This window comes from Macrosteles quadrilineatus, unplaced genomic scaffold (genome assembly GCF_028750875.1).
Source record: "Macrosteles quadrilineatus isolate MER2022 unplaced genomic scaffold, UCM_ALF_1.0 Scaffold_2__2_contigs__length_208266976, whole genome shotgun sequence".
NCBI classification, from domain to species: Eukaryota; Metazoa; Arthropoda; class Insecta; order Hemiptera; family Cicadellidae; genus Macrosteles; species Macrosteles quadrilineatus.
The window spans coordinates 7,620,576-7,637,374 of NW_026542595.1; positions in this window are offsets into that span (position 1 = coordinate 7,620,576).

Genomic DNA, 16,799 nt, shown 5'->3' on the forward strand with positions numbered 1-16,799 from the left:
TGGTAACCTTCATAAACCTCAGGACCTTTTCACCTTAGAGAACTGTGGACACTTGTAAACCATATCTGGTAACCTTCATAAACATCAGGCCCTTCTCACCTTAGAGAACTGCGGACACTTGTGAACCATATCTGGTAATCTTCATAAACCTCAGGACCTTTTCACCTTAGAGAACTGTGGACACTTTTGAACCATATCTGGTGATCTTCATAAACAGCAGGTCTTTCTTACCTTAGAGAACTGTGGACACTTTTGAACCATATCTGGTGATCTTCATAAACAGCAGGTCTTTCTTACCTTAGAGAACTGCGGACACTTGTGAACCATATCTGGTAATCTTCATAAACCTCAGGACCTTTTCACCTTAGAGAACTGTGGACACTTGTGAACCATATCTGGTAATCTTCATAAACATCAGGCCCTTTTCACCTTAGAGAACTGCGGACACTTGTGAACCATATCTGGTAATCTTCATAAACCTCAGGACCTTTTCACCTTAGAGAACTGCGGACACTTGTAAACCATATCTGGTGTTTGACAGGTATAATCTCTTTAAACAATGATTTTAAAATACGTCATTTCCATGCTTAGGATAATAACGTCATGTTTTTCCTAGTTCGTATACTAAAAAGTAAATGATTTTGTAAATTGTAAATCATTTTGTAAAAGTAAATGATAAGGCACTAATGGTCTATATTGTCTATGAAAGAAAACAAAATACCCTATACAGGGAGTCTAATAGTATAGTAATTTTAAAAAACTTATCAATTTTTATAAAAAAATATGTAAACTTTATCCACCAAGTCCTAGAGTCTCAAGTGTGTCCAATTAATTTTAAATTGTCTAAGGTGCCTATCCAATGTTAGGTACGTTTTCTTGTTACTATTAAAAATTGCTCTAATAAGGTTTAAAAGTTATTTTAGTTATTATAACATTTCAAACATTTTCGAGATGATTTCCTTAAATTGTATTATTATTTATGTAAACCGTGTATCTCGCTGTAATCTATATTTTATAACAATGATATGATGTTTGTCTGTCTAGCGATCCACTGTGAACCGTTTAGTTAGATGTAAACTACCTAAACTAGACGAACCTAAACTAAAAACACCATACATAACTATGTTGTTTTTATTTATTTAGACGTAGTATGATTATCTTATTATGCTTATAAGCTACTTGACGTAATAGATTAGGTATTGATAACGCTGAACTAATTGATGCTTTACCAGATTATTGTATACAAGTGTTATTAGGTTAATGCAAGCTAATGGGACAATTTGCAAGGTCTTGTCTAAATGCTAATTATGTTTGCAGATCTTCACTCACTTTAAATGAGGTACTTGCTAGCTTATAGAAACGATTGGAGTCAAGTGTTTTATTTTAACACGTCGTAACTACTATGTTCTAAAAATTTCCTTTACTTATAAGTTTTACAAAATATATTGATAAATGTTATAATATAGTTTTTCCACTCTTATTATTGCACAAAATGTGTTAGGATGGGATTCACTAATGTGTTGTTACTCTCCGAATGCAAGTGATAATGACAATAAAATACGTACTTCAGTAATCATTATTGAAGGGTTTCCTCAATATAGTGTAAACATTTATACTTAAACTGATTGTTGTTTTTTCTTCAATGGTAAAATTAGCTGATAATAAACAGAAAATCAGGCTTTAAGTAAAAGATAGTGCACTGTTAATAATTCAATAATGGTAAAAAGGTGAGGGATGTAAAATTCATAAAATACTTCCTCAAGCAATTTGAATTAATTAAAATTCTTTTTTGTCAAAGCTGAATAGTTTTCTCACAAATACTTTGTTGAATTTTACAAAAATCTACGATTTTGACTCGAGTGTAAGAGAAATTCGCCAAAACCATATTTATTGACCTAGTTATTTGTAGAGTTAAATAGTAATTTAATTTTTTAACATTATAACTTTACAACATGAATTAAGTTATATTCTTTTAACCCTTTCATAGATGCCAGAGCAACAACAGTACGTAAGCCTATTACAAATTATGTAATTTATTTGCAAAAATAACAAAATAATTTTATTTTTATTTTTATTATGATTGTTTCACTAGATTAATTATTTAAGGCGCAATAACTATCTACACTAGTGGTTGGTAAACTAAGTGCTCGGGATGGTATAGAATAAATATATGCTACTATTAATATTCCCTTTTAAATACTATTTGTTATTTATATTCCAATGTGATATACAGAAACACCATTTTAGACAAGCTGAAATTCCTTGTCCGAATGTGTTTTGAATGTAAACGGTGATACAGTATTCATGGCCTGGCTCTTCCAGTAATATACTTTTAAAGATGTCTCGGTAACTTGGGGGTTTTACGATAACTGTATTATTCCAATTTGATTCGTTGATAAAAATGTTTAATTTTAACAACAGCCAAAACTTGACTAAGCAATAAACGAAAAATAATATGTTATCTTTCATTTTGCTTCTAAAAAGACACTCAACGAGATAAAAGCTTATAACTTAATTTATATTTGGCTAAGAATATGATATTTGATCACAACCTTTATATACATTTTAAACGTTTTCCATCAAAATTATCACATTTGAATTAATATTGCATAATAAATTCAATAAGACATATTTATTTATGATAAAATGTAATTGCTTAATACTAGTTTCGAGTCGATTAAAAATAGGTCTAATCGATATTGTTCCATTAAATGGTAAAGTACTTTAAACTAAATATTATAAACATTCATGTAGTCCTAAGGCAGATGTTGTTAACGAAAAAGAATAATTTAAACGTTCTGTTTCTGACAGAACGTATCTTATGTCACGTTACGTATGATCATTGATCATGTTGCGCTTGTAACACAATCGAGTGGTTCCTGTAAACTATTTAAATACAACAACTATCTAAATAATTACCTATATTTCAAAGTATTTTCCTGTTTCTTGTCTAATTAATTGTTGTTAGGATTCTTATACCTTCTAAATTAGAGATTTTGTAGGTTACAGAATAACTTCCAGCAAACTTACTCTATTTTCGGGTAAGATTTTTTATTATAAATTTCTAAATAAAAACATAAAGGCTGCATAGTTTGGTATATGGAATGCTATTATTTTAACTATTGAATAGTTAAATGACAAAACAAAAATATACACGTCTAATAACACTAGTAATAATAAATTTACACTTATACCGTTGACTCACAATACGGTAAATACATATAAAAGATGTATTTGCACGACATGTAGTCCTCATTTGATCATTTAATTATTGAATAATTACATTATCATATAGTACTCATTGGATTGTTAAAATCAAGCATTTTTAAAATTAATTTCACATCAAGGTTCTACTCAAACAATATTACAACTACTGTAATTTGAATTTGGTATTATTATTGGAGTAACATGATTGAGGAACAATTTAATAATAGACTAATGAAAGGTTTAAAGAGGTTTGAAACTAATTACTCATTAGCAACAACGTTTTATTAACAAATATAATAAGTCTAACATCATTGTTGCTAGATATTTATTCCCTAAGGTACTCAACAAGTTATGTCCTAATACTGCAATTCACAAATATATTAACTTAGTACCGGGAGTCCGAGCCATGGCTCGGTTAGTTTATTTCGATTGTAAAAGCAGTATAAGGAAACTCACGTTTATTTACAACTAATTTTGGCTTTTATCATTTCCGTTTCAGTGGAACTTCAATTTATTATGATGGAAACTTTAACCTGGCAATCCACAACACAATAATTTATTTTACAGTCGATGAAATAAGGTCACTTGTTTATAATAGCCTATACTTGCATAAACATTGTATTGACAGTTTGTTTAAACTAATTAAAATGGCTGATTGAAAATATTTGTTTAAATTCTAGTTTAAATCAAATAAAAATTATATTATTAAATATTTATTTTACTGTTAAACCAAAATATGCTAAGAATTTCCTCAGTAATTTGGGGATTAAGTTTTGGTAGGATAGAGCCAAGTAAAATAATCCAGTATTAGATCGGAACTATTTTGCCCTGTATCAGGTTTTAGTGTAATCTTTGCTCAATAGTAGCAACTGATGTTTTTCCCCTTGTATTGTATATTGCTATTTGATAGTATACTGTTAATGGATTATTATAAGCACGTGTTACGAGGCTTTTGTTTACCTTTTACTTGTGTTATTCTGTTTAACCAACATGGTAACACCACCTTATGTTTAGCAACCCATAAGGACGATGTTAAATTTTTAGATTTTCAAATTATTTGAAATTAGTGAAATACGAATTTCTCTGACGAAGTGGCTGTCGTCAATCACGTTTTAGGATATAAATAAATTATTTACAACATTTGAAGGAAATCGTCAACGATCTTTGTGCAAACATACATACAAGCAAACATTGCTCATACAATATTATAATAAGTTATACAATGATGCTGGAATTATCGTTTCCAAACGCTATAGTTTATATCTTTTGCTAAAAAAACATTCATAACCAAAGGTGGATTACTATTTGAACTTAATAATATAAACGATCTTTTAATGGTTAAGAAATTAGGTTTTCGATATTTGTAAATACGTTTAAAATCTGTTTCAATTTATAACAATGTATTTCGTTGGTAAATCTTCGTTTAGAACTTTCGGCACGACATGTAAGAACTTCCAATAGTATTAGGGTTTAGGGGACTAAAACTGTTAAAACCCTGGCGTTTGATGCAACTTTTAAATTTAATTATTCCAACTCTTTTGCTAGTTTTTACGCTTGCCGTATAGAATACGAACGTCTTGTATCAAGCTGTAAGACAATAGGTATATCTGCAAATTCATTAGTTATTGTCGGTTCTGAGAATGGCTGTTTGAGCCTTTTAAAATGTGATTAATTAATTATAATACTATTAAAACTGTTATTAAAACAAATTTTTGACATTAAAAGTCATTAAAATTACGATCTATGAATATTTGAATTAATTGTAAAAGGATTTTCCGCATTTACTAGAAGACGTTAACTATGCCCTCCTGATACTTCTTATATAAAAGATAAAGAAGAAAACTATCACAAGCTTCTAGCGAACCCAGTATCACAAACTTTTGTCAACTTTTGCGGGGTTTGCAAGTTTCATAGCCTTTCGACATCAGAGAGAAATAGTAAACAGAAGTTCTCGACAAATTCTATTCATGTCTTCCTTGATTTTCAAAGTCCTGAGTAATACAAAAATGTTTACATGCAATTTTTACTAAATAAGTTTAAATATAATTATAATTCAATATGAGTTTGGAAGCTTATACTAGATGTGGTAAACGGCAAATATATTTTTTCGTTGATAAAATATGACGCATAGCTTATAGAAGCTAGGCTTATTGTATGGAAACTATTATAACGTAAATAAATTAGAGTCTTTTACATATCTCCAGTGACTAAAATCGTCAATGATATCTCCCATATCTTGCTGTATTTCTAAATAAGTAAAAAATAGGTACAAGGTGGCTGAAAAATAACTTGCTCCCCCCTAACTGTTTAACCATTTGATATATTTCATATCGGTTTTTTTCCTTAGAGTTCTTAGAGCTAAAAACTAACTTTTAATAACCAGCTTCATAAACATTTTTAGCTGCCATTTAGTGGTCCGATGTCAATTTTCTTCTTGTAGATTTTTTAGTTTCGTCAAAACCTGTAAAATGATACCAAAGTCGACTACACTTCCGTATTTGAACCTTTTGAGCTAACCCCTACCCCCACGATGCTGATCAAGAAGTTATTCAGTTTATTATCATATAGGCCTATTTACGTGCATTAATGCTGCACTCAATAACTAGGTCCATTACTCCAAGTGCAACTAATTGTTGGTATTTATTGTGATGCCAAACTGAGTCTATTTGCAATATAAGCCATGGACAATAGAACCACTCTAGAGTAGAACGGACAATAGAGCGTATCTATTGTCCTCAGCTGTAATCAACTTTTGTAAGCGGGCCAACTGACTGTGTTGAAACACTGCGTGGATGTAAAAAAAAAACAAGAAAACTTATCTTAAATTAGGTGCACACAAAAAACATACAGTGACTGTTATATCTATTTTACTTATTTAATACGCAAGCAGGTTTTTTGTGACAATTACTCCTCCGAAACTACTGAACCGATTGACATGTTTTTGGAGTCATTAAAAAGAGCGTAACGTGAAGTTGTGCAGGACATTTTCTTTTCAAGGAAATAATTACAAAGTGAGACCCTGAGGTCATTTACAGTTTTGTATTTCTCCATAAGATTAACATGGGAAACAAACATTGTTACGAAACTCCAACTGTTGTCAGAAATTAAAAGTGAGAAGAAGAACATATGGTTATTGTAAACAGTCAATGTGTAAATTATCTAAAAGATTAACATGGACAAACTAATGCGGCTGTAAGTGGGAACAATTTTTGGAAAACACTAAAAACTAGATCAGCTTTTGAAAAATTATAAGATATTTACATGAAATGTTGATTACATTAACCTGTTATGAACATCGTGAGTATTTCCATTATTGAGTAATTTGAGTTGACTCTTTTGAACTCATCGGTAATTATGATTGTCATTCATTTTCAAGCAACTCCTGTAATACTTTACCTTTGCTCGATTTCGAGCAACATGTACACTAGTAATAGTATATTTCATCACTGGGCCTAAAGTGACTCTTTTTGACCCGTGGTCAAGGCAAAGCCGAGTTTGAATAATGAGCGTGGGTTAAAAAGACACCTTTTGCCCGTGTGGTGAACTATATTTTTCCTTATACCATGATTTAGATTTTGTTTGGTTGTATATTGATGTAATTGTTAAAATATATGTCTTATATTTATGACAGGTTAAGTGTAAGAAATGGCCATGTGGCTCTAACTGTTGCCTGTATAAATAAATAATATGTCATAAGCAGCTGTTTAGTAAGTGATTCAATCATTCCGTCTATTTCAATTGTGTTACAGTACATTATACCATCGATATGGCAAGCGATCGACTACAATTAGGTTACCTAATAAATCAATCGATAAAATATTTTCGATCAATTGGATTGCCACAATCTAAATTCACAACTATACTGTACACAACAGCTGATTTTTACTCCCTAGGGACTAGACACGATTTTTACTCCCTAGAGAGAAAAGTTCTACTTTAGATCCGCAACGCATGCATTAAATCGGCTGTTTTTGCTGTAGTACAGGATTACGAAATAATGAGGCTATGCCGGATCGAGATAATTTTTAAGTTCAAGATGAAGTGGAGAACTTAAATCAAACTATTTTAGTCCGTGGTACGAACGCTATTTTTCACCACACTATACCCTATTACCACTATTCACCACAATAACAATGCACACTGATAGTCAACACAACTAAGGTTATGTAAAGAAATCATTTTGAGGAATCAGCAAAAATAATAATAAATAGTTGCTAGGCAGCGGTGGCAATAAAACAATTCTATTGCAATGCTATGGATACTGATTGTGTATTTAATATGCATTCATATTTTAAGAAAGTTAACGGGCAGCTTATTTTGCGGCACGAGGGATGTAAAAACCTGCTCGGTCCCCAAATGACGATGACAGCTGTCATGGCCAGCTAAACGTAACTTTCAGCCACCAATAACGTATTTAAAACAGCTAAAAATATCAAAGTGTGGTGAAAACCCCTTTTTGCAATCATATCACAGTCATCAGGATTATTCAAATCATCAAGTGCGTAATGGTAATAGGCACACCCGTCTCTTGGAGGAATGTGAGGTAGCTGATATTTTTGCTCTTGTAGGATGTATAAGCGGTCTGTTAAAAATTATATGTTCTAGAATTAACTCGTGTAAACATATTATTTGCAGTATAAATTCTACAGTGACTATTTCTTGGGTAGGTACTTTTTACATTTCAGACACATGGGTTTTACGTTTAAAATTTATTTTCACCTACTACCTTATTTTAAACTAGCCGGTTCAGTTCAATTTTATAATCTAATAAGTCCACTTTACCGCATTGTTTAGTTAGTTTACAGCACTAGTGTCGTAAAGTAAGGAATCCATCGGGTTCAAGGTATGAGAGAAAAGAAGTAAAATTGTAATGCTTCGAACGCCAACTTATTTGCTTGTAACGACGAATTAAATTGCTTATCTGCATGATGAGCCTCGATATTGGATGAATTTTAAGTTAACTTGAGGTACAGCTTGGTGTTCTCAGCAATGTGGTGAAGTGTGCGGAGTATAAAGGTGATCAGGCACGTTTGCTCAACGGCGAAATGTCATTTTTCCGGTACAATGGTGTGACCATTCCTCTGAAGAAACGGTAGCTTTCGGGGTTGGCCTTCTGGTCCTTAAAGTCAAACGTTAATCTCGAGAACATTTACACTGGCCAGTCTACTTCATAGAGTTGCGTGTTGCAATCTAAAAAGATTTGAAAAATATGTGAAAATGTATTTTAGTTTTTTAATATTATCAAAACACAATAACTTTTATTATAAATTTCACACGAGCTAAAGCTTGTGACAAATAGCTTATATAATCAATAGATAATCAGTTAATAGTTAGTAATAGCTCAAATAGCTTAAGTCTTAAACAAGGTTTGTAAACAAACGGCAATACTTTATGAAAAATGTATCACTGAAAAAGGTGGTTTTTCATCAGTTGGGTTATCTTCAAAGATGGTTATTGGGACCTCACTTGACTAACCCACTGATACAGATTAGACCACAGTAAAGTAGGAAGGGACGGTATATCCTATAAGAAGCTAGTCAGTAGGATATAGAACTGTTTTGTGAGTAAAAAATTGAATTTTTATTGTTCAATAAACTAATATGAAAGAAATACCAAATCGAACTTGAGAAGCTGGTGACAAGGAAGGCAGAAACGTATGAGTCAAATTGAATTAGTTCCGCATGTTCAGATTTATGAAAATGGAGATATAACCAAATTATTTACAGTAGGATCAGAAATATGTTCTTACTCACACTTCTGACGTTGTAAATTCATTTGATTTTTATCTGGAACATAATGTCGTCATTCTTTGTTAACGTATCAAGGATTGAAGTACCTATATGAAAAAAAATTTTGTAGTAATTGACCGTACCTAAATATCTTACTAATATTATAAACTAGATAGCCTGTTGCTCGAAATCGAGCAAAACTGCAACTTGTAATAAAATAATGAAGAACAAAAAACCTAAACAGCAAAACCTCAATCATAGAGTCACTCTAAAGTAATTTCTATGACTGATTATAGAAATGTGCAAAATATTATGTTGTAAAAAAATTAGAAAAGTAATCTACGGTACAATCATTAAATATAGATCCGTTCTCATACTGCTTTGGTTATCTCTTATGTACTGAAGGCGGGTGCCCTCTATGAGAACGTAGATGTCAACCACACACTGAAGTGAGCTTTTCAGACCTATGTAGCTAGCTAAAATAGCATTGTTAAATTATTTAATATTATAAATGTGAAAGTTTGTGTGTTTGTTTGTTTGTTTGTTTGAAGTTCAATCACGAATAAACTACTGGATGGATGGGGCTGAAATTTGGCATGATGATAGCTCACATTCCCGATTAACATATAGGCATATTCTTATCTCAAAAATCCTTTCGGGCTCCACCCAGTGGCTCTGTAGTTCCCCATGTTAACCTTATGAGTATTCATAAAAAAGGAATTAAAGAATTTAGTCAGCTGTTTCAACTAAAAAAGTTGGTTCTATGATATGCAAAAGCATTGAAAGTTATAAGATTTACCAACGCAGCACTATTATTTTTTTCCATTTTTGTAAACAGCTAATTTTAACTAAGCAGCAACAAAAACCTGTGATACGCATTGAAAACTGTCAAAGTAGGATTGTTTACAGTTATGTTTATGTTTTTAATGTCATGAATAATTTGTGGTGTTTTGGGAATTTTTAATAATTTATTTTTCTCCATTGTTCAGGTGAAGTAGTAGAACATTATGGCTATAGTAAATGTTTAATACTATAGAATACCGTAAATTTAAAGAAGCAATGTTTATCAAACTGTGTCCTTCCCCATTGCAAACGCAAAGCTTGGGTATAACTGCAATAAGCATTTTAAACTTATATGCCAACTCCGTACGAAGGACGGGTACTCTGCTAGTATAAAGATATATAAAGGGTGGACCAAAAAAACAGGGACAATTTTAAAATGTTATTACTCAGCTGTTATAAAGGCTGGAGAGATCATTGATGTGACAAAAGAAAGTTTATTTGATGCCATTTAGTGTATAGTTACTATGGATCATCAATGGTTACCGCAACATCGTGCCTTTGTCATAGAGACTTTTTTAAAGAATAATTAGACTTTCAATTCCACTCAACGTCAATTTCGTTTTCACTTCAACATTGGCCGTAATGGTGCACCCCAAAGCGAAAAACTATTTAAAGTTGGGTAAGTAATTTCCAGAACACGTCTTCTGCACTCAAAGTCAAACCTAGTGGGATACCTCGGACTGTTCGAACGCCGGAAAACATTGAAATGGTTCGCGCGAGTGTGCTGCGTCGAGCGTCCAAAGCCAACCGTTTGCAAAACATTGCATTGAAATTTAAATGTGCATAGGTTTAATTTTGAGTACAAAAGCCGTGTTTAGGACATTGTTTACCAATCTTTGAGTAGTTTATTCGGTTTGGGGCTGCACCATTACGGCCAAAGCTGAAGAGAACACAAAATTGACGTTGAGTAGAAATGAAAGTCAAATTATTCTTCAAAAAAGTCTCTATGACAAAGGCACGATGTTGCGGTAACCATTGATGATCCATAGTAACTATACACTAAATGGCATCAAATAAACTTTCTTTTTCCGCATCAATGAACTCTCCAGCCTTTATAACAGCTGAGTAATAACATTTTAAAATTGTCCCTGTTTTTTTGGTCTACCCTTTATATAAATACAGTATATATAAATACAGTATGTATAAAAATAAATAACATACAGTATAGTTCACAAAGAGATGTAAATAACGTTTTCAAGATAGTAAAATACTCGAACATTATAAACAATTTTGCGTACCATTTTGGCGCAAATATTACCAATATATGTACTTAGCTTTATGTTAAAATATCAAACATTTTCAACAGCCCCGACCTTTTCGTCAACTCTTTGAAGAGTGAACTAGCTCAACCGTATAGTTCTTTACGTGAGGAAACTATTATCTGAAACCCATGAATAGGGCTAGACTGTGTTATATTATGTATATGATGTATCATCTTTGTAGTGAACTAATTGACAATGCATGTACAAACATGTGAATATCAGCGTACTGTTGTTAATGTTCAATAGTCGTTTCATTGCATTATATATTGCTATACATTGTTATATATTGTTAATGTATGACAATGCGTTAAGAATTATAATGGTGGTTTTAATGAGTAAATATATGGTCCATGGCGCTGGACGTTTATTCTGAACTACGATCCATCACATGGAGGGTAACCGAGGGACGATGGTTGGTCTACATTTGTCATCTGCCTTTGTCTTGCAGCGATGGATGGAGGCAATACGAGTTTGGGCCTTTCATTGGTAAATGATGAATCTATCTTACAGCTGAGGCAAACTCTATTACTATATCTTCAACATAATTATGTTCATCGTCATTAATTAAATCGCGTACCTGCTCAATAAATCTTAAAATCAAGTTACAGTAAACAAATGTGTATTAAACTTCAGCCTGCAACCTCTTACATAATGAGATTATTCTCCTAGAACATTAGAGATGTTGAAAACTTGAGATTTCAGTAGATTTATCATGTAAGGTCTAATAATACTGCTAAATAGTTGTTATTTGCACCTTCGTTGAGTTTATTTTCTTTTCACTTCCAATCCAAATGAACGAAAACTGAAAAGTTCATTGTACTTGAACAAAATCAAAGTGGTTTATAACTTGATCGAAGACAGATTTGCCTCTATAATTTTACTCAAAAATCTTTTACCCTCTTAATCTTAATCATTATTTATACCAAATGAAGTCCAATTAAGGTTTGTAAAAAGGCTAAATCCATCGTTGCGTAGTGAAAAATAGCGTACGTACCACGGGCCGAAAGGGTTTTGCAAACCCGCATCTCGAGCCGGCAAACCCCCATTTTCGGTCCTAGGTACGAAATATACTGTTATATGCTATCCGTTATGAAAATCTACAAGGTAGATTGGGTAAATGTTGAAAATAATATTTACGCCACACTACACTATTTTGACGAACTTCCCACGCAAGGATTTAGTCCAGAAAAAAGCTGTTTGCCACCAGCCTAATCAAATGGGGTTTCATTGCGTACTACTGTACTGTAATGAGTTTTACCGGACACTAATCAGCTGATTATACTGTATTTGGGTTGCAATGAGTAGTTATAAACAAAAACGTAAGCTCTCTTAGAGGTTATGACTAGTGATTTATGTCCTTTAGTTGGTGGTAATGTATAAGGATTTGTACAGATTTAGTAGTATGGCGTAAACTATCATAATCATAAACTAAACTATCATAACTATCATAACTTAACTAATCATAATCATAAACTATCATGGTCACTCGTCCAAAATGTGTTTGCCGGACTCGTATGGTAATCCCATACTCGACTTCGTCTCGCACGGGAACGACCACACTCGTCCGGCAAACACTTATTTTTAGGACTAGTAACGTAATATACTAAGTAGGGGGCTTTGGTCACCCCTGGGTCCATGACTCAGCAGTTTTTAAAATTCTGAATTGCAGATTTTAAATTGCATGACTCAGCAGTTTTTAAATTGGAAAAGTTTGTCTTAAGCTTTAGGAACATCGTTAATTTATCTATCCAAATCTTAGTCATGGCATTTTTATTTTTTTTTTGTAATATATTCTTATTTTGAGTTGGTAGTTGTGTGACTATGCACATGCTGGAAAAGTAGCATACTTAATCTTTCATATTGTTGCTGCTGTTCCCTCATTAATTTGTTTACTTCCCGTTTTAGAGTTCGGACATTTACGGCATCAGTGTCGTTTACACCATCACCTAAATTTCGTATTTGATTATTAGAAGCATCGAAGCTCCCAGGATTGAAAAGTTCGTTTGGACTCTTATTCTTCATCAAACAATGGTTTTTTAAATAACTTAGATTTATAGCATCATTATCTAATGTTGGTTCTCCAACATTTTGCAATATCCGATTCTTCATGTCGTAATTACCACTAGGAGTTAAGATTAAGCTCTCTTGGGATTGATTGATATTTTCTTTCCGAAGAACATAGTCTTCATGACGTCCGAACTTGTCTACACTCATTTTTGTACTGAATCCTCAACACGTGTGTAACAGAAATAAATACTTCTTGAAATTAGGTCAAGGTCATTCAGAGTAATTTTTAAAAAATAAACATATTGACCTAACGAATTAGGTCAATATGTTTATTTTTTATTTTTTATTATTTTTTTTTTATTTTTTTTTTATTTTTTTTTTTTTTCTTATTACAATTGTCACACATACCATTTTCTAAGAATACAATGTCTAACAATAATAGATGTTTAAAATTTACAATTAATTATTTACAAATTTACAGGACTAGAGTAGTTGAAGTGTTAATTCTGTCGAGTTATTTCCTGTTTGACCGTGAGAGACAAGACATAGTTTTCCAGCTTCAATCGACTCCACATCTTCATTTTGAAGCAATGTAACAAATCGCTTTGGAAGATAAATTTGAAATCGAGGCATGTCTCCTTCCTTGTAAGGCGCTTCACTTAATGCTGCAACGATTCCATCACCAACAGATGTATCCACTTTTTTCATAAAGTGAATTATGTACTGTTTCTTTTCCTTCAGCTCAAAGCATTTTTTAATCGGTAGTATGCTTGATTTTGATTGTTGATTAAATAAATCCACCAACGTCTGCAGTTTTGAGTCAGCCATTATTTGTGTTGAATGATGATATTAGGGATGTTGAGATAATACTGTTGAGCTCCTGGCTCCAAAACTCTATTTATGCCTATACCCCCACCACTCTATCCCCTCCACTAAGGCTCACTTTATTTCACTTTCTAGTGTTGCTTTTAAACCATAAGCATTAGATATGGCACAGTTAGAAAATCTATGTTTGTTGCATCTAACACCAATGCATATTCCAGGAAAATTTTGCTCTTTTCTTCTCATAATGTTATAAACTGTTGCTCTTGAAGGGACATACAATGATAAAAATTCACACTTTTCTAAACCTGATGTAAAAATAAACTTGTACTTGCTACAATATTTTATCAGTATGTTTTCAAGTTCGCTGTATTCCACAAATCCTTCATGCCATGATAAATGATGGAAGAATTTCGAAAGCCACTTGTTGGTTCTTGAATTCTTTTCATTAAGATTATGAAATGGAAACGGTGCTTTAAAAAGAAAGTAGTTTGTTACGCCAGATTTTAGATCTAAAATAACTAATTCTTTCACTATGTATTCATCATTGTTTCCTCTGAATGCTTGAAACTCGATTACACAAGAGTTGTGTTCAGATAAACAAGAAAATTCTTTCCATCGGTACTTTTGTGCATCCATCATGAATATCTGTATGCAACTGCAATTTTGCACAGTTAACTTCAATTATATGTGTTTCCCCCACCACTTGTTAAATACATTGTGTAAAAGCTTCTCTGTTTCATTAACTACTTCATAATCATTTCTTCACTTTTTATCTTAACTGATTCTTCTTCCATTACACTCAAGTCATTTATTGTGTTTTGAGGGAGTGTACATATCAAGTTACGGTACAGATAAACCTCTTGTGGCAATCTGTTGTATATTGAATTATCTAACGGGCTATAGATCAAAGGAGTGTCCTGTCCATCTTCAATCGTATTCACCAAATAATCTTTAATTGTTGTTTTAGATGACTCTAGTTGGTGCATGTATCTTTCAATAGCAGGTATAGAATTAATCAATATTTCCAATTCATCTCTGTTAAGAAGCACCTTATCATCGTGGGATGAAAGGTTTCTAACTCGTACAAATAAATCACCACGAACTTTAATATTACCAACTTCAATATCAGAACTTTCCACAGTTATATTAGTTTTCTTCCCATATACTTTGTTAATGAGGTAGCAATGAATTAGGTGTATGGATTTGTTAAAAGAGTTCCATGAATCTTCAAAAAATGTTATTTGTTTTCCTCCATGATTGAGTAAAACACCTGGTGAATAATCCAGAAATTTACAAAATCCAACCGTAACATTTTTGTTGGTGCATACGGATAAAGGATATACAATGCGCAAAAATATTTCACTCAACATGAAAAAAGGAATGCACTCTTCTTGTTTTTTCCTACGTTTGTTTGATGTTTTCTTTTCAATGATTATTTTCTCTTGTTGGTTATTTTGGATCATTTCATCGGGAATGGTTGTATCATCTGTGTTATCTTCATTGGTTTTTCTTTTCAAATTTTGCGTCAACAAATATTGTTCATTGTTAGAATTTTCAAGATCGTTTTCTTTTAGAAAATAACTGTCGTTTTCCGACTCGTTGTGTAAATTTCCGAAAACCTCCATTTTGTTGAAACCGATGTTTCCACGATGAATGTGCTTTCAAGTCTGAACCTTTTCATGTGTGTCCACTCATATTTATACCGATTTCAAGATATTAGGATGGGTATAGGTGTCATATTACAACACTTTTTTTACAATCCCTGTAAGCGGGGTGTATGTGACAATTGAATCATGCAAGATCAAACAGTAAGCCGTAGTGTTTGCAGGGATATTATCTTCAAACTCTAGTTCCAAACGAATGTCAACTGTTGATGATTTTAACGATTCATTTTGTTTTGAACAGTCAATAACAATTATTGGGGCATCGGACGCAAACATTTTAGGGTCAAGCAGGGGTGAGTTTGTTTTTCCATAGTAGGATGATTGAAATCTTGCATACATATCATACAGTAGAGAAAATCTGTTTTTTGTAAATGTAACATTTAAGTTGTCATATGGAAAAAACTGAGAATTGAGAAACAACTTGACATTTGTAAGATTACAATGGTCAAATTTTCCTGCATGTTTAGTTATTTCATTTCTTTTTCCAGTTTGCAATGCAAATATAACATATCTTGGTTTCTCTAGTTGAGTAGAGGTTTTTATGCTCCATGTGTGTCTTTGTGTAGTTGGGAGAGATGGGTATTCGTGCATTTCCCAACTCCTAAAGGGTAACACAATTTCCCGGTCCGAATTTAACTGCTTCAGAATAGCTAAGCGATGTTCATCAGCTATTTTAAGATGAGGTACTCTCCAAACGATCTTATCTAGAAAAACTTTCCACTCCAATTTATCTGAGGTTGTTCCATCAGGTGCAACAATCAAATCATTGTTTGTTGATGAGCGTAATAAAACCAACTCATGTTTTATATTAATTATTATCCTTTTATAGTCCTCTGTAAATCCAAGTAGCATCCAAAGTGGTACGCAAAAATCAAAGTATCCATTGGACGAAGGTGTAAAAGAGTTATGAGAAGGTAGTACCCAACCAGATGTATGTAGACTATTAGTTTCCTTGGATGATAAAGAAACAAGGTTTTTTAAAGTACTAGAAATGCCTACTCGCTTAGTAGAGTCTACTGTAATCCCTGATAATTCATACCTGATTTCTTCGAATAGATACGACATTGGATTGTTAATAAATGGCACAGTTGAGCCTGCTGTCATTCCATCTTTTTTAGTTACCCTACCTTCTATGTATAGGTAACTTTCACAAGGTAATGTGTAAGCATCCTGTTGTTGAATTGGTATACGAATTTCATCGTTATTTCCAAATTTTGATGAAGCGTAAGGATGATGAGTGTGGTACTCTTTTTCCCAAAGGC